A 24,801-nucleotide genomic window follows, 5' to 3' on the forward strand; every position below is an offset into this window, starting at 1 on the left:
TCCTAACCATATCCCAATCACCACAATCACTCAAAAAATCCATACCAAACCCACCCACCCCAACATCCATGGACAAACACCATGATCAGACACCATCCCTCAAAGTCACATCCTCCACTGTATTTGGCAACACACTCCAATCTGGATTAAAGTAACACTATCCTCTTCGCCTGTTCACCCATGCCTACTAATCATACGCAAGGCGCATACCCTCCATCTGCACATACATACCACAAATTCTCTTCTTCGCAAGTGGAGGATGTCCCTCACCTGACACCAATAAGGAGGCCTTACATGTGCTCATCCTCCCTCATCATTGTAGCAACAGTATAAGTATAAAAGAGGCTTATAAAGTGCTCGAATACCAAACGGTGTCTTGGCGCTATGGTGTATGCGATCGGCAGGAAACAGATTATTGTTGGATCTGGAATAAGCGATGTTTTAGCATCTTTCTGAAAAGGACATAACTAGGTTGAAGTCGCATCTCCACTGGCAGATGATTCCATAATCTAGCTGCACAGGTGGCAAAAGAGCCACCGCCCCATCTTGCTAATTTAAATCTGGAAATACAGATAAGACCAAGGTGGGCAGACCGCAAGGCACGGGGGGGGGATGTAAGGTCTAAACCTGTCTATTCCATCATTAGCGCCCCCACCAAAACGGGCCCGGTGAACCAAACAGAGTGCCTTAAACTCAATTCTCTGTTGGACCGGAAGCCAGTGCAGAGATTTCCTGCCCGTAGAGGTAGGGCAACCCCTGGGCAGGTTCAGAATTTCACAAACCGCGGTATTCTGCAAAGACTGGCTTTTTCTGACCTGAAACTTGTCGATCCCCAAAAACATAGCATTACAATAATCCAGTCTGGACATGAATAAGGCGGCCATCACTGTTTTCTGCAGCGCCGACGGGATGTATGGGAAGATTTTCCACAGAGTTTTTAACAAGAGGAAACATGATGAAGTTAGGCTGTTAACCTGGGCTGACATGTTCAGCTTTTCGTCAAAGATCACACCCAAGTTCCTAACCTTAGTGACCGGGAGGGAACATTGCCCAGCCTCCGATGGCCACCATAGGGTGTTCCAGACTGAGGGACCTTTCCCGAACTGCATCACTTCAGTCTTCTCAGTATTAATTTAAAAAAAAACTCAAGAGCATCCATTCCATCACATCAGAAAGACAAGCATGGAATTTGGCCGCTATTTTATCATGGTGATCCACAACTGATATCACTAATTGTGAATCATCCGCGTAGGACACCAGCATAAAACCATGTTTCCTGACCAGACTAGCCAGAGGTCTGACATAGATGTTAAAAAGAGTCGGGGAAAGAGCAGAACCTTGTGGAACGCCACATTGCAGAGCGAAATTGGCCGAGTGTAGGCCGGTCCAATTTAAGCTTTGTCTTCGATTATCCAGAAAAGAAGAGAGTAGGGCCAAGGCCCGATCCACAATCCCTACCTCTCTCAGGCGCTGCAACAGCACCGCATGATTCACGGTATCGAACGCAGCGGACAGATCCAGGAGGACAAGAATAGCCCTCCGTCCTCCATCCACTGTAGCTCGAATACCCTCAGCTGCCGTTATAAGGGCAGATTCTGTAGAATGTTTGGGTCGAAAGCCATGCCGAGACCTGTCCAGCAGGGCATTCTTATCCAGATACTCCATCAAGCTCCGGTTTATGGCCTTCTCAGTGACCTTAGCCATCAGAGGGAGGCCAGAGATGGGACGGTAATTTTTTAAATCAGAGGGATCCAACACCTCCAGAGATTGTCCTGCTCAATTAACCTACTCCCTTCGCCCCCTTGGATCAAGTCCATTCTTTTAAACATCATGTCCAGTGACTTTCCAGTGACTTTGCTTGCTACTCATAATTGAACAAAATAAGAGAAGAGACACTCTCGCCACGCACCCTACTTGACCCCAAGATTTTACACTCTCACCACTACAACTTGATCAGTTGTCTTCTCACCTTTCCCAAAAAATCATCCCAATATTGCAGCCTGCTTCCCCATCTATTGCTCCACTGGATTCCTTCTGCACAATAATAATATAGACACTGATGGTCATATAGACATCCCCTTCTCTCCCCCTCTTCTCCCTTTTCTGGCCACTAACCAGTTCAACTCAAATCAGTGGTAGCATAATATTTCCTGAAAAAACAACGAAACTGTTCAGCACTCTATTTCCTCCTTAAGTCTGAACCCCCCCTTCAGAATACAAACAAGCCCTCAAGGCCCATTTCTTCTGCCTCAGAACATTTTCAAAGATGCACCTTAGACCCTCCACCTCGCTAACAGATGAAGTGTCAAAATCCAATGCAGTCTCCAAGTTGAAAATGCTTGGTAGTAAATGTGTAGAATATGGAAACTCTGTATAAGTTTGATGTCCTTGTCTCGCTTCCAATAGCCTAATTATTAATCTCCATTACATTATACCCTTTTTGCTGCAGTAATCCATCAGATTATGAACTTATGTGCAGCACATCCGCTAAAAGGGCCACTAAAACCAATAAAAATATATAAATATATTGCTGTTTAACCAATCACTTGTGCATAAGAAGGGAAACTGTGTCATCCTGGCTCGCAGACATGCTGACAATTCCCGGATCCCTGGTTGGTGGGAGTCTCACAACCAAATGTTTAGGTCTTACATCCGCTTCCCTACCTTATTTGAAAAAGAGAATATTAAAATGGAGTGCCGCCTACCGATGATGTAGGGGGTGTCTGTTTACACGCAGTAATGGGCTGAAGTGCTTTCAATAACAAGTACACTGCCTTCAACCCTTACATAGTCATGTGAATTGTCACATAAGACCAGCAGTAAACCCACAAAAACGACATGGAGTCTAGCAAGCATGTTTATCAAAACCTATACATTTCCTAACTCCTAATTGCCATGTGCACAGTGCATGTCACAATCTGATTTACAGCCCGGTATTTTAATAGTTTTCTTTTCTTTACAACCGAAGCCAGTGAAACTCATCACCACTGCGAGAATGCAAGGCTGACTTTAAATGTCCGACTTGCAGGTTATACAGATCAGTATGCAAATTAACCTGCTCTGCTACCTTAATATGTAAAGTTGATCTGTGTGAAGTTTTAACTTCGCCCCCAAAATTGGGTAAAGGTGGGAAACGTCACTTTTCGTGAGGGCGGAAGCAAATTTTCGATACTTTGATTAAGTGAATTTTAACTTTTCTGGCACGGAGATAGTGTAGTAAGGTATCAGACCAGAAAATGGTGATATGTCATCTGCATGTAATTCGCTCCCCTGTCTTCTAAATGATCCCCTGAGTGAGCAGCCTTGGGTGACAGCCGGGAAACGCTGCAGTGCCCCCCCCCCCCCCACGCCACCCCCAAGAGCTGAAGTCCTGCCCTTAGGAGTTGAAGTTCCAGAGATGGGACTGTAGGTGAGCACCTGGAATATCAAATGTTGATTGGCAGTGGTACTACAGTTGGGCAGCCGGTGGCCCTGAGCAGCAAACAAGTTTTCAAGCTGTTGCACAAACCTCAATTTTATCGATTTAATCCTTAAACTTTACTTCATGCATTGTTAAGCTTACAAAGTTGTTAAGCACTTCCCAGACGCCTAATTTAGACAAGTGCCTCCCTCGAAACGCACCAATCTACGAAGCCATTTTATAAACTGGCAAACCTATATTACCGGATATAAACCAGAGACACACAGAACTAAATAGTTGGTACACAGATCCTCAGACCTACGCTAAGGAGCTGAAGACTGAGTGTCCGTCACATTCCCTGCATATCACTGCAGCAGCGGGATTTCCCCGCTGCAACATTTCACAGGTTGAAGTAGAAGTGGTCTGGTTTAACGGGAAAGTATTGTGCCTACATCACAGGGTAAAGGCTTCTGGAAGGCTAGTATAGCCAAGGAATTGTTAATCACAGGTCAGGCATATAGTGGCAAATATACTCAACATGCAAACTACCTTGCACTAATGATACCCTTTGTTCAAAGCTTCTGACCTAGTTACCCAAGTTCAACCAGAGATTTGGGGACTACGTTTCTTCCCTGAGCAAAATACAGGCACATGGTTGGTTCAGAAAGATCTTCATATTACCCTGAAATCAAACAACTAAGCTGGATATTCAACAAGTACTAATCATCCCACCCCCAGGAAGAGAAAAGAATCAAAGAATTCATCGTCTACAATAACGAAACGTCTTGAAGTACTGAGCAAGGTGCAAGGTCCTTCCATGCTAGAAAAGAATACACAAGATGTGCCCAGACCGGAGTGCATGTAGATGTCCATGCTGGTTAGACATGAGATTAGACACTGAGGCCCTAAAGAAATTCAGCGTAAAGTCCAAAGTTCCGTACCCTTCCCAGATGACAGAGTTATTCGAAGGGTGACAGTCTAATGAATCTGACCCGCTCAAACATCAAAAACCAAAATGTGGCAAAAATCAGACCTTAGCTGGTTATTCTGATCACTTTCATCCTATTTACTTGTCCCCTATCATGATGCATCAAAGACACCCTTCACGTTCACTTAGAAACAGTGTCTAGGATTCCTTTGACACTAGCCTCTTGCTAAACGATGCAGATAGTTCAATTGTGGATCTGTGCAAGGCATAGTTTACTTGCTGCCCTGTTATGTCCCTTAGGTTCTACCGTGCAGACTCTTCATAAGATAGTATCTACTCCACGCTCTTAACCACTTAACTTACACCACTGCCACAAACTCCAGGCACAACAATCCGTAGCTCCGTGGCCATTAAGATTCCAGCAGACCTTAAAAAGAAATCTGATCTTCTTTAAATGAAAAAGGAATCTAGACCAGGAATTTAACATTGTTCACACAATATCTTCAAAAATGCCATGAATATGATCACTGTGAGGTTTGAAAAATAATCGACAATACCAAGAGTTCATGTTCAAGTGTAGAGATCACCTCTGCGCAGTATCATCAGGAGGAAGCTTTGCCCATTGTTTCCTTCTACCTTCACATTAATGCCTACGACTCTTGGATCACATGTGTCCTACAAACAAACCCTGCCACAGTATGTGATATCAATCCATCTCCTTCAGCGAGGAACAGATTGGTACTCACTACATGCTAAAGCTTAGTGTCAAGTCAACCTGCAGCTATTCGAGTTATGTCATTTCAGGCAAATAATCATTATCCCTTGAAATGTATAAAGTAGATATGCGTGACATTTGCACAAATGCACATGCCAACAAATGCTACTCAAAGTTCTCCTGGAATGATACAAAATGGAAATGTGTGAAGCGCTACAGGATTCGCGAGAGTATCACCTTGCTCAGTGAACATAAAAATGTCTAGGGCATTTCAACAGTGTAAAAATTCACAGGGCAAAATAAATGCATATATAACCGTGGGCAGAAATTATGTATAAAAATAGTTTTTAGACCTATAGGTCCATAAAACACACATTTGAATAAAGATCACCTAAACAGCAAACCATTACAAGTTGTGTCAGAGGTTTAACAACCCTGTAAAATCACATTAAACAAGAAGTAGCACTGACTAAATTTTTTGTAGGAAAAGTCCAAGCAGCCATGTTACCTCTTTAGACTACATCCATAAAAAAATTGCATTTTTTCCATTTTGTTCCAAGTTCATCACAGGCCTTGGTAATCTCTATATAAAATCAAGCAGCAATGTATAAGTTTTAAGCAGTTGTTCAATGTAATAAGGTACTCCAAATACACACAAGCATAAACGTGCTATAAAGCTTTGAGCCAGGCCGTTACAGAGCCACCCAGAATCAATCTAGAGTCTCGATTTTAATTAATTGTGAACATATTCAGGAACACAGTCTTCACGTGTGGGAATGGAAGGCTAATAAGGCAGTTGACTAGTGTTTGGCCAAACACAAAGCAGTTCTTTGTGGCCCTTTTAAGCCCACTCTGCGCATTAAGGTAAGCCTTGAACTGTCACGGCAAAAATATGTTACAAATATTCCGAAATCCAAAGTTCTGGCACTCTTTTACCCTTTTCCCTACCAGTCTCCCATCACATTTGTTAATACCTTTATTACCGGGAGATAACGAAGAAATAACACTCTCCCTCTGCCTGGTTTTGATGTCAGAAGGCACCTGTACTGTGAACTTTCGATACTACTTGCTTGAAACACATAACTACAAGTGAGAAGTGGCATGACACTGTTCAGTCTTTCATGGTAGCACAGAGCAGCAGGGGTCTACCTTCGGCAACTGTGGTGGTGGAGCACACTGCTCTGAGCACAGTCTAAGCGAGGAAGGAAGAGGTGGAAAAATACAAACCCTAGGTATTATGGAGCACCCCATTGACAGTGTTACGATGGATTTAGGCCCAGGTCTCTGTACTGGGGTGAATGTATGACATTGTTCTGCATTATGTCCATCAACTGTTGTTTTTGCATTTGTCACCCCGAGTGGGACGGGCATGCCCATACGTGAGTCCCGTGCTCTCCATGCCACTGGAATCAAGCTATCCTGGCTGAAGAGGGGTGAAACCCCGAAACCGGTCCTAGGATGCTTGTTTCCAGTCCAGGGAGGACCTGGCTTGGCAGTTCGGGCTGGACTGTTCCCATAGGGCACAGGGTCCAGACTGATTTGCATATGGCTGGGTTCAAACTGGAATGGCATGGTGAGCAAAACAACGATGGATTTAGGCTCAGATCTCTGTACTGGGGTGAATGTATGACATTGTTCTGCATTCTATCCATCAACTGTTGTTTTTGCAAGTGTTACGATAGCTGCCAACTCCCTCACACTTTCTGAGGGAAGTGGATGCATCTGTCTGTCTGATCGTCTTTTGACAGTAACATTCTGTCAGCAGGGACCCCCGGCCCCTCTCATGGAGAGCGCGGCACAGCGTCCTCAGCCCTCACTGGCGCTAGCAGAAAGCGGCAGCACACCCACATGAACTGCTGCTTTAAAGGGTTAGAACACTCACTTGAACTGGGCAAAAACATCTAATTGTTTTTAAAGAGTAGATTAGCAAAATTTCGCAAATGAAGGATTCATTGAAAAACTTGTATATTTTTTAAAAACAAAGATTTTGAATTACTTTTTCCACTAATGAACGAAATCCCACCATACCAAGGCACATTTTTTTGTTTTATGTGGAAACTGCAGTTCAACACTTGGCTAAAGACCCCACGTCAAATGTGGCACTTACAACCAGTCTTGGCTACTGGGCAAGTAGTTCATATTTTAACATTGTAAATATGGGGTCGAAAATCTTGGAAAAGTTATTGCAATTTAGGCTAAAATGTTAGGACTTGCACAAGGTGTCAAACATGACAAAGGTGAGCTTTGAAACAATGGAAGGAAGGAGAGGTAGGAAGGTATATATTATAGGGGGAAAGATACTGGTAAAAGAACAATATAAGGATTTTAAAAGTCACCGTGAAGTCCCCTCAACTTCAACAGGCACTCAGCCTGTGTCTTATGGCCCAGTATGGTCACAGAACTCAGCAGTATAAGGAATAACATTCGGCCAACCGTACATAAAAGGATATTGTAAGTTACCTCAGAGTTCCATGGTCTTATGACAGCACTCGCCCCTTTTCAGTGGTCTTCCAACTCCATCCAGTACTTAGGCCTCACTATCACAAACTCTCTAGCCTCATACGTCTGAATTGAGCCACAAACCAGCCCGGTGCCTTCACAATTTACTGGTACTTTAAGGCATACATAATAATCATTTCAACATGAGGCAGATAACGTCCCCTGTACCCTACCTTCAGTTTAACACAGCCACAGAAGCATTTACTTTTAGCATGTGCTTCCACAGAAGTGGGGCCAGTCTCGCTGACCACAGCAAGCACCGTGCCGCTTTGTGAAAAACCTAAGGCTATTGTTAAGCATTCTCCGCATGTAGATAAAATGACCCATAAGCAAAAGTTCACATCCACATAATGCAATGGGTACTATTTCCCACTTATGAGCATTTAAAAGGGGACTAGAAAAACAACTTTCATTCTAGCAACTGGCTCTTTTTTAATCCTTGCTTTATCAATACCAATTCTGCCAAGATATTTGCCCAGTGGTCTTCCACACAAAGGCTATTAAAATCAACAGGCCCAAATGCTGTGAAATATCCTCGGTCCTCAGATTTTCACTTTAAATGAGTTTCTACTCAAGTGCACGTGTCTGGAACCGGAAACTCTTGCAGGTGCAGAGGTTTGTCCTGAGCCTTACAAAGCTTTGCCGATTCCTGCACACTGTGCAATTGGTCTTCACACAGCAGTATGTTCAGGGTGGACCAGAGCAGCCAATTAATCAATCAATCAGGGTTGGCAAAGCGCATCTACTCACCCGTGAGGGTCTCAAGGCGCTGGGGATGGGGAGGGCGCGTTGAGTGCTGTGGTCACCCGAAAAGCTAGGCCTTGAGGTCGTTCCTGAACTGGGGCAGTGTGGGAGATTGCCAGAGGGGGAGGGTGTTCCAGGCTTTAGCTGCAAGGTAGGAGAAGGACTTTCTTTCCGTTCTAGTCTTGTTGATATGAGGGGCGGTGGCCAGAGAGAGCTGGGCTGATCGGAGGTGTCTTTAGGGTGCGTGGAAGGAGAGGCAGCTGTTCAGGTAAGCGAGTCTGGTATTGTGAAGGGCCTTGTAAGCCAACAGATGGGCCCAGGAGAGTTGATACGATTAACTTGAAATAAGTGCTCACTTTTTAAAATTTCTTTTAGGAAGATGTTGCACCCTAAAATGTTATGCTTCTTGCACGTACAGTTCTTATGTTAAATAGCAATGAGGCTGCCTCCAAGTCCAAGGGGGAGGAGCCAATTGAAAGGCAAGATCAGAACTGCAGTGAGTAAGGTTATGGTGACAAAAGCCTCTGCTGGCAAATGGATTGCAAGGGAGTGTTTATATCAAAATCTCTCTCTCTCTCCTCTCTCTCTCTCTATCTCTATCTATATCTATATATATATATAAGGCTTAGTCTGACAGTATATTACATATAACAGAAAGTACAGGTTTGATTTTTTAAAGACAAAAGTTTAATAATACATAAGTGGACAAGGATAACTGGTGGGACAGAAAAGGTTCATGGTATGCTATTAGGGTTTGATAGTTATATCTTGAGATCAAACTTGAAGGCGATAAGGGACAGGTCATCTTAAAGACTGGTAAGAAGATTTTGGAATTTCAAATTATTTAAAGCTAGAGGGAGAGCAAACTGACAAAGATGGGTAACAAAGGAAGCCTCACTTACAGTTATAAAGTTGCAAACTAGACTGGGGGCATTAAAGAGTGTCATGTGCTGGCTGATTGCCTGACAAGATGATGGTGATAAGGGAGGGGTTGGTTTAAGAATGCATCCAAAGCACCAATATATTTTCTGTCAATTTACAGTAATCTGGAAATAATTAAAGTTAAAGAGACCATCTGATATATCACTCAAAAGTATACAACAGGAAGCAAAATGACTGAACCTGAAAACCCAACTTACACCACCCTCCATGCTCATGACAATCATCTACTTGTGCTGCTAGTGTTAAATAAAATGGTTGAGTGGCAAGAGAGATGTACTGTGGGACTTCTGTTGCGGTGAGCTCAGAAATAGCCCAGACACAAAAAAATCAAGCCTTTTTGAAGGCCTTCTTTTATTTTTCTGACCAGTTTGCCCTGCAAGCTAATAATAGTTGTGGTAGGAGGGCTTTGCAGGTATCATAATATTTGATGTGTATGCATTTGCTGTGACATCAGCAAAGTTTGTCCAGACAAGATAAAATCAAACAAGCAGATTTTGAATGCTTGACAGCATGCACCTTGCTTGCCTTTTCCTGACGTCCCCAAAGAAGAACTCCCGCCAGTACATGGTTAACAACAATGTCTGGCACAAGCAGTAGGCATTCAAGCTTTGTCCAACAGGATTTCTTTCTGACTCAACTGAACATCCCAAAAGACTAATTAAATGAATAAATGCCACTATTTATCAGAGTCCAACGAACAAACATTTTACAAAAATTGTGAATTGTTTTCAAACTTTTAATGGTGGGGTTTCAGTGATCACACTGAGAGGTCTTTAGTGGAACTGTTGATAGTGACGGGGAGCCTGTAGAACTTAGGCTGTGTGGAATGGATTATTTGGAAACCATTACCAATTGGAGAAACATTACCTTTGACTTGAAATTCCAATTTTGCAGGAATTTGGATTTTTTGCTAGAAATATTTAGCCAATTTAAGAGCTAGGGGGAGTGAAAAAGTAAGCTTTTGACAAAGATATAACCGCTCTAGAATCACAAACATCCTTGTGTCATTCCAGGTTTTTTTTAATCAACATAAAAACATAAAATGTATTTACAGAGGTGTTTTAATCAAGGGTGTCAAGCACAGTCCCCGTCAGATTTCCTGTAAATTTCTACCACTCTCGTGCATTTAAACTAAAACGCCTTTTTCCACTAAGATGCAACAGCGAAATTATTATAACTTCTGAATTGAGTAATCCATGTTCCCAGTATGGTGACTTTGTTTTTTTTTTAAATGTATTTTTGTAAGGCTCGATTTTTCTAAATAAAATAACCTTCTGAAAAATTCTACTGAGGTTTACATTGCTTCTCAGGCCAGCCTACCAAATTTGACTCAAGAGCACCTGCAGGGAAAAATCGTTTTTAAATCTAATCTACCAGAGGGCACAAGCTGTCCATATGGGGATGGATTTTATTGTCAGCTTACATTATGCTTAGAGCCTTCCCACTGCTTTCCATTGGTTGGTGTTATTGTCACTGTTATTTGCTTGCTTTTTGTTTATTAGCTTGTGTGGGTTTTCTCTCCTCTTCTTGTGTTTATCGTACGCCTGGCTCATAGCTTGTTTACTTGTGTACTTCCGTTGATTACTTTTCAGGCACATTTTACTTATGTTTAAGTACTCCGTGCGAGTGCATACGTTTTCCAGCTGTCTCCCTTGTGTACGTCTCTTTCCAACCTTCCACCCTGGGCGTGTTGCTCTCGCCTAAAGGCTTCTCCGTGCCGCCTCCGTTTTGCGATTGCCCTGGTGTGCTTCTCCCCCCTCACATCGCTTTCTCCCTCATGTGCTTCTTCCTCAATTGCTGCTTCCCTTCAAACGTGCCTGTTGTTCTCCTTCAAAGGCTGCCCACTCCTCCGATAGGCCTGCTCCCAGTTTCTTCCCTCTTCCACCACCTGCTCTCCGTTGCTGCCCCTTCCCACCTCCCACTCTCCTTTATAGCCCCGCCCACCTTCCAACTCCCTGCATTGCTCACAGCACCAACCTGCGGTTTTATTTCTTTTTGGCGGACGACCAGGCAGTAAATTGCAGCCAGCACATCTGCCTTAAAGGCACTTTTGCACTACTACTTTTCTTTTTATTAACCGACCCATCTGGGAACTGTGAATGAAAAAAAAAAGCTGCCCTCGTCTTTAGGAATCCACATATATTGACTACAGCATGCGTTTACCTACAAAATGATGTACCGGGGGCCCTGTTATCATACTGTCTTTTTTTATTTATTTTTATTTCTTTTTTTGCCGGGTCTGGTGGCTCCGTGGACTAAAGCAGCCACTGCAGGGGCCTGTGTTCGACCTCATGGTCACAGGTTCAAATCCCGGCGGGTCCACTCAGCCGTTCATCCATCTGAGATCGATAAAGTGAGTACCATTGAGTTGGATAACAATAAACATCTGCTATTCAGCGCCAGGACACCTACGGGTAATCGTGCGCTTTCCAAATACACCTGTTATGTTAAAAGCTTTTTTCCATGTTGCACAGCTTCTTGCCAATACTGTTCAGCATAGCTAATAGGCACTGGCAAAGCCAATAGGTCCCAAAGGCGAGATATATTGGCTTTGCTAATGCTTGTTACTTCGACTTCAGTAATGTGGGAACTCAGTTACAGCTTACATCAAGGCTGAGGACTCTCTCTCAAAGCATGCCAGTTGGTTACCCTACAGATTTAAAGCCAGACAGGCTGACTGTTTTAGATAAGACATGGGGGCAGAAGGCAATTAGGACACCAAGAAAGCCGAGTGTTTTGTGCAAATAGCACCAATGAACTTCCTCACATGCAGAAAATGGCCCTTGCTTGGAAGGAGAAACACTGAAAAGTGTACACAGATACACATTTCACCAAATAATTTTAAATATATATCATTTTAAATAGCTCACAGAGACATTTTGTAGGACTTTCGATGCGCTACCTGGCTGTAACCACGGCCCGCGTTCAGAAACCACATATGTAAGCACCTCCTCTAATGTTACCCGACCAGTCTTCTACAGCCCTAAGCGAAATTTTAAATTTCATTAATGTAGTAGGATAAATTCAATGGCAGCAGGAAAAACATGACCATGGAGCAACATAGACCCTATTTCCTTTTGCTAGATGACTTTTTTGAAGGCAACATGAGAATGCCCGACCTCATCGCTGGCCAGAAGCAGCATACAGCGAAGCAGCACAATGTTCCAAGATGCAGAGAGAAAAGAAACAGTTTGTCAGCGAACAGCCTCTCTCTTTGTGTAAGGTTTGTTTTCTTCCTGTGAATCACACTCAAGGGAAGGAGAAGAGTGGAACAATCGACCTTGTCAAGCTGGGAGCATAAAAGAAGGAAAGGAAAGGAAATGGGTTGACTTCAGTTTAAGCGCTGTCCCTGAAAAAAGCAAACATGAACAATTATTGTAGTAATGTTGCTGCTAATAGATATGCACAATGCGGACACCCAGATCACATGGTCAAATACATATCACACTTCTGTGCTTAGGCCATGCATGCAGTGGCAATGTTGCTTTGTAGTAATATACACATACAATATAAAGGCAAACATTTCAATCAACAGTGCCATTTGTAAGTTCAAAAAAAGAATGCAACAAAACTAACTAATGAAGGGAGTCAGGGGCATAACACAGGGCCACGCGGCTTCTGCGGCACAGGTGCCCCCCACCCCCGCCCTCCAGGGCACCCCCTACTCTTCAGGAGGGGCCATTCAGCCAAAGCCAATAAATAGCCGGGAAATAGTGGAGTCTCAAGGGCACTTGTCACAGTCTGCGGGGGTTGGGGCGGCGCATTATGCCAGTGGCAGCAGTCATGCTGTCTTTGCTCTGGTGAGGGCCATCCATAACATACTCTTATTCCACAACGAGGTGCATGCTTTTTTTTGTTTTACTCCAGGTTCCAAACATCTCTGGCCAGATGCCAATCTTGCTAAATCTGTCCCTACCGCAGAGAGGTCCCCTAATGTGATGTGGTCTATTTTCCAATTTGTTGCCTTCTGATCTAGTAGAGCTGGCTTCTAATCCCACCTTCCTTTCTAAACTAGAATTGAATATTTCGGGGCCAATCACTTCCTCTTACTGCCTCTTTTCAGCTGTCAGGCAACGCTGGTAGCAGAAAGATGACTTATCAAGTGGTTTATTAAAATAATACACCGCGGTCTATCAGCCTAGAAGCATCTAGAAGCCAATTTGAGATTCTGCACTATACAGTTATAATATGTCATGGTCTCTCTCTACTCTATAAACCACAGACTAAGCATCCCACATAAACTTGCCAGGGCTCAAAAACAGGCCACAGCTTTTTCTACAGATCAAGCATAAGAAATCAACCTATGCACCACCGCAGCATCCTGCAGATGTAAATACCATTCCTTATCAAACTCCCCCCAAAGTTTTTTGATCTTTTCAGCAGTGGAGGAAATCACGCCCTCTATCATGGAGGCAATTTTATGTACACCTGTTTATCAATTATAGCATCCCCATGGTAAGGCCTCCTGTCTCTCCATCTCTGCAAAAAGTAAATAAAAGCAGTTTCTATCAAGTGCCTCTTTTGGATCACATTTCATGGGGCATAGATGGGAACCTTGAGATGATCTCAGATGTCTACGTACTAGGAAGTTTTGCACATCCCAAGGCCAAAACATTACCAATAGATTTGCTGACGGGGCACTGTTAGCTTTGGAAAAAAGACAAACAGCAATTAAGAGATGGGCTCCTGGTGGCCCAAGTATAAATAGATGGCAAAGCGAGGTAGGGAGATGGACAAAATATGAGAGCAGAGTCCTTCACATGAGAAATAAGAGGGGATTGAGGAAGTCAGATATTACTTACACATGGGACACCATAGGAGCCTGACTTGTTGAGCCAAATCAGATTTCAATTAATTAGACATTCAGGGGTGGCTGTACCCCTGTACCTTATCTATGCACGATAAAATGGGCATCCCCTATGCCCAGTAATACAAAGTGGACAACTGCAGATTTCGATGTATGAGCATGATTACCAGCAGAGGCAATGTGGTCAAATATCTCTTAAGAGCTTGTATTTACTTGGTCTCAAGAACGTTACTGGAAATATTCCGTCCCTATAGGAAATATGCATGAAGCTACAATTATATGATGGGGAAATGCAAGAGGTGTTAGACAGCTGCTATTGTAACAGTGGTACTGTCATTGGGGGGGTCGCTCTGTGGCCTGCATGTTATATGCGGATATTATAGCTTTTGATCTTACACCTAAAGGTTTAAATAGTCGCCTCGCTGCTGTACAGCAGTACGCAGGATCTCACGTCTGGAAAATTAACAGTTCTAAAAGCAAAGTCTTTTGCTTTCGGGGTAAAAGTCTGTGTGACTACTCAAACTACTCCTGGTATCTTCGTATGGATAAACTGGAGACCTAATTCTTATAAATATTTAGGGAAAATTGTGTGCAGCACTTTAAAAGAATCAGAACATATTTCAAACAGTATCTGTAGGGCTAAATCCTAGGCTAAGAGGTTCGGTGTATTTTATAGAGCAGAGGGGAGGAGACATTTTTCCCGCCTTCTCACTATATATAGATCCAAAATCCCAGCTAGATTATTGTATGCAATGGAATGAATTGATGCTGTGAAATGGGGTTTCTTAGACAAAGTCGAAGGGCACATTTTTGAGGAATTTGTGTGGATTTAATAACCTGGCAGCAGTTGCAGTCTTAAGACTTGAATGTGGGCTACAAAGTTAATTTGTGCAAGGTTTGGCGGGAGTGGTTTGTTGGGGTCATCGTATATTGAGGAGTGATTCTAACTCCTTAAGGAGTTATATGAGCAAAGTGATTTTTGTGATAATAAAAAAAATCTAGTTTTTTGGGGAAATTTTCAGATGCTTTAAGCTTGTTTGACTTAGACCAGGGTCTGGTATCATCAATGTCTGTAAACCAGTTAAAATCTCATCTCAACCTGACCTCTTCTTACTTAAGTGTTTGTCTGGACATCCATATTTGTGGAAAAAAAAGAAAAACTTCAGATGGTAAGGAATTCTTTTATCTTTAAGAAAACAATAATATCTGACCTGGAACATGGACAATGGTGTTGGGCTTTTCTGGACACTATTACGCCTAAATATGCTACTTTTACAAGGTTTAACTTCTAAATGGTATAGATCATCAAATATATGTAAAGTCTGAAAACAATGGTGTCTAGGATTTGAAACATGTTATTTATTTGTCCCGCATTGCTAGTATATCGCTGCACCTTTACGAGACCCAGGACCTGAGAGGCACGTCTTTGGAAAGCAAGAAGTAGCAGAGACCAGCAGGGCTCAGGCAGTTCTAGGTGCACGTCAATTGCAGCAGATGAGCTGAGCAGGTGTAGAGAGGCCTCTGGAGCTTGTTGTATCCCTGTAGCTCAGAACAGGAGGCAGCTAAATAGCCCTTGGAGTCCCTCAGGTAGTCCGAGATGAAGGGAGCATGTCCAGATATCCTTCTCAGACAGTATCACAGGTCTCAGACAGCAGGGCAGTCCTCAAGGTAGCAGGGCAGTCCTCTGGCAGCAGGGCAGTCCTCTGTAGTATTCACAGGTCCTGGAGCGTACTGAAGAGTGAGTCTGAGGCTCCCATTCTTTACCTGATGCCAGCTTTGAAGTGAGTTTTCAACCAAAAGAAGTGTTTGGAATTTCCTGCCTCCCTGCCCTTGTCCCAGCCGATCTGCAAGCACAATAGGCTACTGTGAAGTTGTTTGTGTGGGAGCTGAAGCAGTGTCATTGAAGTGAAAGTAGGGCTGTGTAGGGCTGTGCATAGCTCCGCTCCCACCTCCATCCTTCGAACACCCAGTCCCTCTATTATGTAACTGTCTAGGAGGAATACACAAAAAACAGATGTCAACTACACTTAGTCATGTGACCCAGGTAACAGGTTATAAGCACCAAATGGTTAAGCCAAGAAAATGCAAACTTTCCAAAAGTGGCATTTTCCGAATTGTGACTTAGAATCAGACTTTACCGTTAAAGGTTTTAAATTACAATTAACTTGAGTGTAATCATAACATTTATACCTGTTCCCAATCAAAAGTTAACACTTATTAAATATAATAAGGTAACCCATTCGTATCCCATGGAAGAGATAGGCCTCAATGAAAAATGAATTTGGGAGTTTCTCACTGCCAGGACATGTATAACTTAAAAGTACATGTCCAACCTTTTAAATATACTGCACCCTGCCCCTATGGGCTGTTTAGAATCTACCCTAGAGGTGACTTATACGCATTAAATAGGGAGGTTCAGGCCTGGCAAAAAGTGTATTTTGCCAGGTCGAAATGGCAGTGTAAAACTGCACACTCAGGCTGCAATGGCAAGCCTGAGACCGGTTTTAAAGGGCACTTAAGTGGCCTGTGGAATAAGTGCTGTAGGACCACTAGTAGCATCTAATTTGAAGGCCCTGGGTACCTGTAGTACCACTTTACTAGGGATTTATAAGTAAAGGTGCTAATTAAGTGTAAGTCAATTTTACCATGTTTAATGAGGAGAGAACAAGAACTTTAGCACTGGTTAGCAAAAAAACTACTATAACGTGGTTCGCAATACATAGATTGATGCCTTCGCTTACTGCAAATATCATTTATTAGGGACGTAAGAAAAAGCCTTAGTTTTGTGTTAGTTCTTTCAGTTATAATTTTCAAAAGAGTTTTCTTTTAATCATGTTGCGTTGATTGAAGAAATGATGATTGATTATTTTATGCCTCGGTCTAACCAACAGAACATTTCCAATGTTCTCTCCTTCATGTTATGAAAATTGATAGTACACTGCCCTCTGGCATCAACGCGCACTGTCCGGATCTGAAAATCATTACCCTTCACAAGCACATACAGTGCACACAATAATTAGGATGAGCTATAAAAAAAATATTGCATGTATAATGAACTTCTCTTGCAACAATTCAAGCAATAATAGGCCAAAAGGTAAAGATAAAGGTAGATTAAAGACAATATACAGAAGGCACATTAAACGTTGACCAAAAAGTAAAAAATATGACAAGCTAAGCTGTCTTAAAAAAGCTTTTTCCCCCTCAAGCAACTACTAGTTTTTTGTTGTTGTTCGCGTCTGTACAGCAAGGCTAAGATGCATAAAATTCGCGGAGCTGAGTGTAGTGAGGCTGGTAGATAGAATTCAGTTCATTGAATGGATTTGAAAGTTAAGCGCTCAGTGCCAGCATCTGCAGTGACACGCGACCCCCAGCGACAGTTACATTGAAGACACCCATATGAATTTAAATATGATCAAATATATAAAGAATACTCAATAAGTGTAAGGTGGAAGAAATAGACCTTTGAGTTTCTTGAAAAGAGTGGTCTTCGTTGGTAAAGGAATGCTGGTGTGAAAAAGTATTGAGAGCATCCTTATTGATTAGTAGGGCAAGGAGAAAAGTGTAAAATGTAAATAGTATACATAAAGTGTTTGTGGCATAAATATGTGTATATATGTATATTTAAAAAAAAGACATACATGTTATGTAAAATGTATAATAAATAGAAAAAAACTATGATTCACACAAGTCAGTACACATTCTTTGCTGGATTACTTTTGACTTTTGATTGAAATATAAATATAGATTTTTCAAAAAGAATAAGACGCTTAGGAAGAGATAATTAAACTACCTCTTCATCTAATTGTATATTGGATCTATCCCAAGGCATTACTATTTTTTTTATAAAATAGCATCTGCAGTGAACGGCAATAAGTTTGAATCCCGGAAAGTCTAGCTCAACCTTTCACCATTCCAATGCTGAAAAACGAACTACCTTTAAATTGAATACTAGTGAACGTGTACGTTGACGAATTTTGAAATAGCATGAATTGTGCTACAAAACAAGATATATGCGTAAAAAAAAAAAAAAAAGGCCACGAGTCCTGGAATAAAAAAACATTGAGCGACACAGTTCTATAAAAGATACTGTGAGAGCATAATGAACCTGAAATGCAGAGACAAATGAAAGGTATAAAATACTGAAATTCAGGAAATTTAGACGAACGTACAGCAGTCATCAATTCAGTCACTTCCTGGGTCAGCGACATCAGTTGTATAGTCTTTCATTCTTATTTTTCGAGCACCATACCAAAATCCAACCATGAGCATTTATGCATTGGTTCCCAACTTTCTGTCTGCCTGACACACATTTTCAGGGAGTTGGTACTTATCCCTGAAGTGTCTACCAATTTAAGAGCCTGCATCTAGTAGTGGCCCCGCTGCTCCTGCTAAAAAATCCCCAAGCAGAACCGACAGATTTATAAAAAAAAACAAGCAATCTGGGACCCAAGTCATAGGATGAGCCAGTATGTGTAGTGATCTGCTGATCACTGGTCTAGTTGTTGTAAAGCGCGAGCCACTCCCCGAGGGCTGGCTCACACCCCACCCCACACCCATCCAGCACAGGCGTCACTGAACATGTGACCCTGCCAATAAAAAGGGGTGGGCGCCTGTGCCCTGGGCCAGTTCTACCCACCAAGTACTGTGTCTGTGTCCAGACATTTAGCATGCATGAGGGCCTAGGGCACTGCACCACTACATTGGCACACCATTACAGTATGGACCAGCTCCAACCATTCACAGAGAAGAATGGTCTGCTTGACCTATTTAGAGCAGGTTTCGTCTCCTTTTGCACAAAGTAATTGGTCATCAGGGCAATCTTGAATTAAATGCAACCAGAGATGGCTACTGGGGTGTCGGATGCTGACTTACCTCGATTAGTCACCAGCCTTTGACACTCTTAATTATTTCATCCTCATTAAAAGTTCCATAAACTTGGTGTTTGAAGAACAGTACCCAACTGAATTGGATAATTCTTATTCGATATTTCCCAACTGGCATCCGCACCCCACACTTATCAGGACCTTTTATGCTTACGACCAGAGCACCTCAAGCTTCGGCTTGGTTCTCACAACTGTCTAATGCTGATCTGAAATAATTTTGTTCTTTCAGAATCAGAATTTTTATTTACACAGATGACAGAAAATTCCACCTGGTGAGTCTCCCTGCGAACCGCAGAGAACTCTTCTCAGCCACCCTGCTTGCCATTCCATAACCATTACTGCGGGAAGTCCTGCGGAGGTCTGGCTGATCAACATCTGCCGTCACAATTATTTCTATTCCACATAGTGAATTATAGGAATGATGGACGTCCCTAAAGTTTTTAATACATTTTTTTCCACCTGAAGAAGTAAATAACCATCTTTCAGTTGCTACCATTTGCTTCACAGGTTTAAGTCTTAATAAAATTGCTCACTTGCAGATTTATTATGCAAATAGTGTGTACCTAGAATTTTCTCAACCCATTATTTACAACCGATAGCACTTGCAAAATGCAGCCGCCCAAGCACTGGTGCAACGTTGGAGCAACGGCAAATGTCCTCGGCAGAATGGGTGGTGAACTAGCTTCTAGATCAGGCAGTTCACATGAAGCCCCTTTGCAAGTACATCAAGCCCTGCAAAAGCAGGGTCAGCCATTTTTATCTAATGAATGCTCTTTAACTATGAACCCATGAGATATACCTGCTCACTAAACCTGCCCTGGTACTTGGGTGTACTTCTTCCAGCAAGGCTTCAAGCACTCTGGAATCTTATATAATAACATAGCAGGCCACCACTGCTTGAAAGAACTATAAGAGTAGCACTGAGCATAGTCAGACTGGGACAGAAATAGGCCCAGGCACCAAAATAAAAGTAGCCTCCATGAGGGAATCTGATAGCTAAAAAAAGAGTCAATTTCTCCACATCAGGGCAGTTTTGAACTTGTAAAGTGGAGCTGTATTGGTGCTTTGCAAGGTATGGGAGACTGCATGCTTTTTGCTAGCTGCAGCCAATGTTTGTCGTAATATCTGAGAAATCAACAGTAAACACCAGCCGACCAGAAACACTGACCTGTCAGACTACCAATTCTAGCACTGCTAGATTGTCATATGCACCAGTCCCACAATGTCACAGAGGTTTTCTCACTGAGCCATTAAACGCAGAAGTTTAATTTGCATAGACTGAGTACAAATGAATAGACTGGCCTGCAGAAGATTTAACAGTGCTATGCAGAGGTTTGTGACTTAAAGGGGCATTGGATTTATGAGACGCGGCCTTATTAATTTGCATTTAAAGATTTATTACACAGATAACAGGTCAACTTATTCAAAGTAAACACATATTTCTCTTGGACTTGCAGCCGGCCCTCAAAAGTAAGAGGTCACACAAAAGTGGTAAGATAACATGGGGGGGGGGTCTCAGAGCAGATGGTGGCCACTTCTGTGGCTTGGTGGAGTTACAGGATCCTCCAAAGGATTTGGGTGCATAAAAACAAGCACCTGAAAGAGCCCATGGTCCACTTCATGCCTGCACCCTAGAAATCCTTAAGGCAGGACCCCGGGATTTAAATGGTAGCACCGCATTAGCCCTATGGGCAGCTGCAAGGCTGAGAAACTGGGGATGCATCCTGCAGTGCTCTTTTTTTGCACATCCGTTTAATTACTGGATCAGAGCTTCCAGTAGTGGGGTAAACCCCAAAATGTTGAGCACTTGAGAGGGTGTAGTCCTTGTGCTCTTTGGTTAATCAGGCTGATGGGCTGCATAGGTCCTATCATCGATGGCCGCCCTAGGATCATCTGTTAAGTTAAACCATTTCCATGGCTACTATTTTATAATTAGCGGTTCCAGTTTTCAGTGAAATCTGATTGTAACCGATAAAACACCATTGAAGGGAGTATTTCCTTTTCAGTATTAACTGTAAAACACCCGATTTAGCTGCACTTTTACTGCCTTGGTGCCTTCTGGTATCAAAGCAGTAGTAGTGCAGGCTTTGTCTCCAAGTACTTTTCAGGGATGGATGCTCCCAATATGACCCTCTAGGGCCATGCTTTTGACCATGCTCTAGGTCCCTGGACTCCCTAGACCTTTTTCCACCCCCACTTTTGATGTATGGGTCACTGTTCACTACTCATTGCTGTAAGGGGCAAGTAGGTTCACAGTTCAACTATGAACAGGGTCTCAATCAGAGCAAGAGGCACCACTATGTTAACCTCTTGTCACTGAAATCAGGCTACAATTTTGCTTCTTGGAAGCTCAGGTATTAATATAGTGGTAAAAAATATCACCGTGCATATGGATGCCTCTAGAATCAATGTCCTCCCATAAAGTGCTGCACCTAACATTCTTGTTTTCGATCATATGGTGATAGTTTTAACAGTATACCTGCAGATGCTGCAGCCCCTCGTACAGATGGGAAAGGACCACACCATGAACATATTTGGCAACAAAGAACAGAAGAGTTACATGCACATGTTTAGTTGAAACTAGACTGCCTGAAGTGCACACATTAACTCTGAAAATCTACACGTTAGTGTATAAGCTGTAAACAGAGCACCTTAGAAGCATTAAGAGGCAGTTAATGGTTTGTGTTACCAAGTTTGTGCTGCAGACAGCACAATACGAGCAAAAATAGGAGTATGGACCCGTTATGACCCTGCATTCTGAAGTAGACCATGCAGACGATGCCGCCCTAGGATTACCAAGTTTAATTTTCATTCCTATTTCTACCATGTCAAAATGAAGCTTGGAACCTAGGGTGCTGAGAGGACATCAAACTTGACTACAACAACTGTACCAACAACAGTAATGTATTTAATGGAATGATACTGAGCTGTGCTTGTTCTTTTTCCCATGGTGGAAAATGTACTAGAACAGGGAATGCTGCCTAAAGCACAAGATTAAAGTGCCTTACGCAACTCCATCACATAGCTGAAAGAAACATAGTCCCTGCACTGGCTTTCACATAAACAAAGACACACATACTTGGTAAAAATCAATTCTTGGCAGTCATAGTCCTGTATTTCAAATAAATACAGAATCCCAAAGACATGGTCCAACAACGTAAAATAAATTTCATTCATGGTGTGAACTGCACAGGGAAGCAACCCAAGGCATCCTCCAGGTCCTGAAATGTCTTTATTACCTCAGCTGCACAGCAGCAAGTTTTCTGTTACTGAAGACCGTATAGCTAATGGTTCCTTAGCAGACATCTCCCCTATGACCACGAAGAGGAGGACTATACCCAGACCAGATAGTATTACCACGTTTATAAGCCCACTCCATTCTTGGGCAGTGTGACACTGGCGAGCAACAACAGAAAAACAAGCATCCCACAATATATCTCATGTCCCAAGTAGAAAATATTAATTGAGTTGATGTTTGTCATTTGTCTGATGAACAGAGCAGCACAAAGGTGTGTTAAATGCTCACCATTAAACATGTATCTGCTTATTTAATTATTTGAGAGTTTAATATAGCGCTGACTAGACCCGGGGTTATCAGAGCACTTTACTAGACATAGCAATACAAGAATTCACCGCTGACAGTGCATTAAAAGAGGAGAAAAATAACAGTGCAACACAATATACGTACCTCCATGATTCACAAATAATCGAGCATTGTCCGTCTAAGGTGTAGATGCTGAATTGGGTTAGATGACAGTATGTATGGTGCAATTGGTGAAGCAAACACAAGGGGGCATGTTGAGGTATTTGTTCCGTAGTAGAGTTTTGAGATTCCGTTTGAGGCAGGTATAGGAGGGGTTGCAGCGAAGGTCTTTAGGAAGTGTGTTACAAATCGATGGAGTGTTACCAGAGAAAGAGGGCTTCTGGGATGGGTTTTTTTCAGTTTGGGAGGCATGAGAAGAAATGAGTCAGAGCAACTTAGAACCCGAGTTTTGCCTGCTCTCAATAGATTGTTTTCTAAATATTGACTGTTTAATGGAATGCAAACATGTTACCATCCATGTGCATCCTGGATAAAGGGTGGGATTGGGCTACTGAAAAGAGGTGTTTGAATGCTGAGAAATGATACAAACGGGGAGGGAAACAATGAGAAGTTATTTTGAAATAGTGAAGAGTATATAATTAGAAGCAGTAAAGAATGAAGGGGTAACATAAGGTGTGAACGAGGGAAGGAAGGAAATAAAAGCCAAATTCTTTAAAAACATCTGAAAAGCACCACCCCCCGTGATTTGTTTTATGGAGTAAAAAAACAGGCCAAATTCTTTAAAAGCATCTGAAAAGCACCACCCCAATGATTTTTTTATGGAGCAAAAAAAGTGTAAACACCAATAACCATTGATTTGAAAAAAATTCAAAACATTGGAAAAAACTGAAAATACCCCACCAGAATATGCAGCAAATAGAAACTGAAAACAGGAACGCGTATTTATAATAAAACTGGGGCACACTTTCTCTAATACAACATGGTGTTGTATTGTTTATTGGCTTGATCAGTACCCCAGTTACATGAATTTATTCAGGTGAATGTGTGTGCATGTCTAGATGTAATTGCCACTATGTGGCTGCTCACATCACCTGCAGCTTGGCATATGGTCCCCACAACTCGTGCAGTAGGTGGATCTTGCAAGTCGGAGGGGTTGGGGGCAGGAGCATATAAAAGTGCTACAACGTCCCTTCTGGGATGGGAGGGGCATATATACCAGACATACCTGTCACCTCCTGCCTTCTTTCCCTTGGTTGGTTTTCAAGGCAAAGCCATCCTGCCTTTTACTCTCTATTATGTCTGTTTTTATTTATGTCATGATCAGGTTTACGTGTATATACTTTAAAAAATGTCTTTGTACCACTCTATGGTGTTGCAGGCAGAGTTACAGACAGAGTTACAAGGCAATCCAAAGGATCATGCCAGTTCCCTGGGAGTCCTTACGGCACAACCCCAGGATGAAAGCGATAGTGCCCACTTTGTCCAATGGGAAGCTGCAAGCGACTGGGGTTTTACCTGCAACACTCCACCCTGTGCATAAGTTTATTCATGGTTTATGGATGCAGAAGCAGGGTAAACATCAAAAGGTTTAACAGCTGATGGGGTGTAGTGCCAGAGCTAAAAAGGCTGGTGGCCAACATATGTCCTATCATGGCTGGCAGCCTTTAGATCACCCACATGTTAACCCATTACCTACTTACTAATAATAAATCACCAGCAAACTTTGTCTAATACAATGTGGTGTTGTTATTTGCTGGTTTTATCGTCACTCCCACTTACCAGCATTTATTCAGCTGTATTTGTGTGTGTGCACATGGCAATGAATAGAGCAACTGCCCACTTTTCACAGCAGCGGTGAAGCTCACTTCTCATGAAACTGAGGTCCTAACCTTAATTAGAACATTGGAATGTGGAGCACTCCATTGTAGACAATGGAGTGCTCCGTGCTTCTACGGGCCGGTAAAGGCCCGCAGAGCAACATTCCAATGTTTTACAAAAGCCTCTCAAAGCTCGAGAAGCCTTTGTTTAATTTATTAGAACATTCTGCCCTCTAGTGGCAGAATGTTCGAATAGCCTTATAGCCCTTCGTAGCAGGGCTATAACGCTATTAAATTCCCGCTGCTTTTGTTAAAGTCCCTCGCCTTCGGATCGGGCCTTTAACACTGCAGCGGGCCTTTAATAGCCGGTATAGCCCGCTACGGCGGGCTATAAGGCTATATTACAGATTGAACACACCGAACACATATATGATGATCATACATGAAAACGAAGGTTTTTTTCCTACAAAGATGTCAAAGAGGTAAGGGTCATGCCCACTAGGGGAGGGATCGTTCTCATCA

General features: G+C 42.5%; 1 protein-coding gene across 12 annotated transcripts in view; it reads right to left on the reverse strand.

Annotated features, from left to right (window-relative positions):
* PTPRM (protein tyrosine phosphatase receptor type M) overlaps nt 1–24,801 on the reverse strand; it is a 1,478,792-nt gene that overhangs the window by 1,127,977 nt on the left and 326,014 nt on the right. The window lies entirely within an intron of this gene.

This window comes from Triturus cristatus, chromosome 5_2 (assembly GCF_964204655.1).
Source record: "Triturus cristatus chromosome 5_2, aTriCri1.1, whole genome shotgun sequence".
Taxonomy (NCBI): domain Eukaryota; kingdom Metazoa; phylum Chordata; class Amphibia; order Caudata; family Salamandridae; genus Triturus; species Triturus cristatus.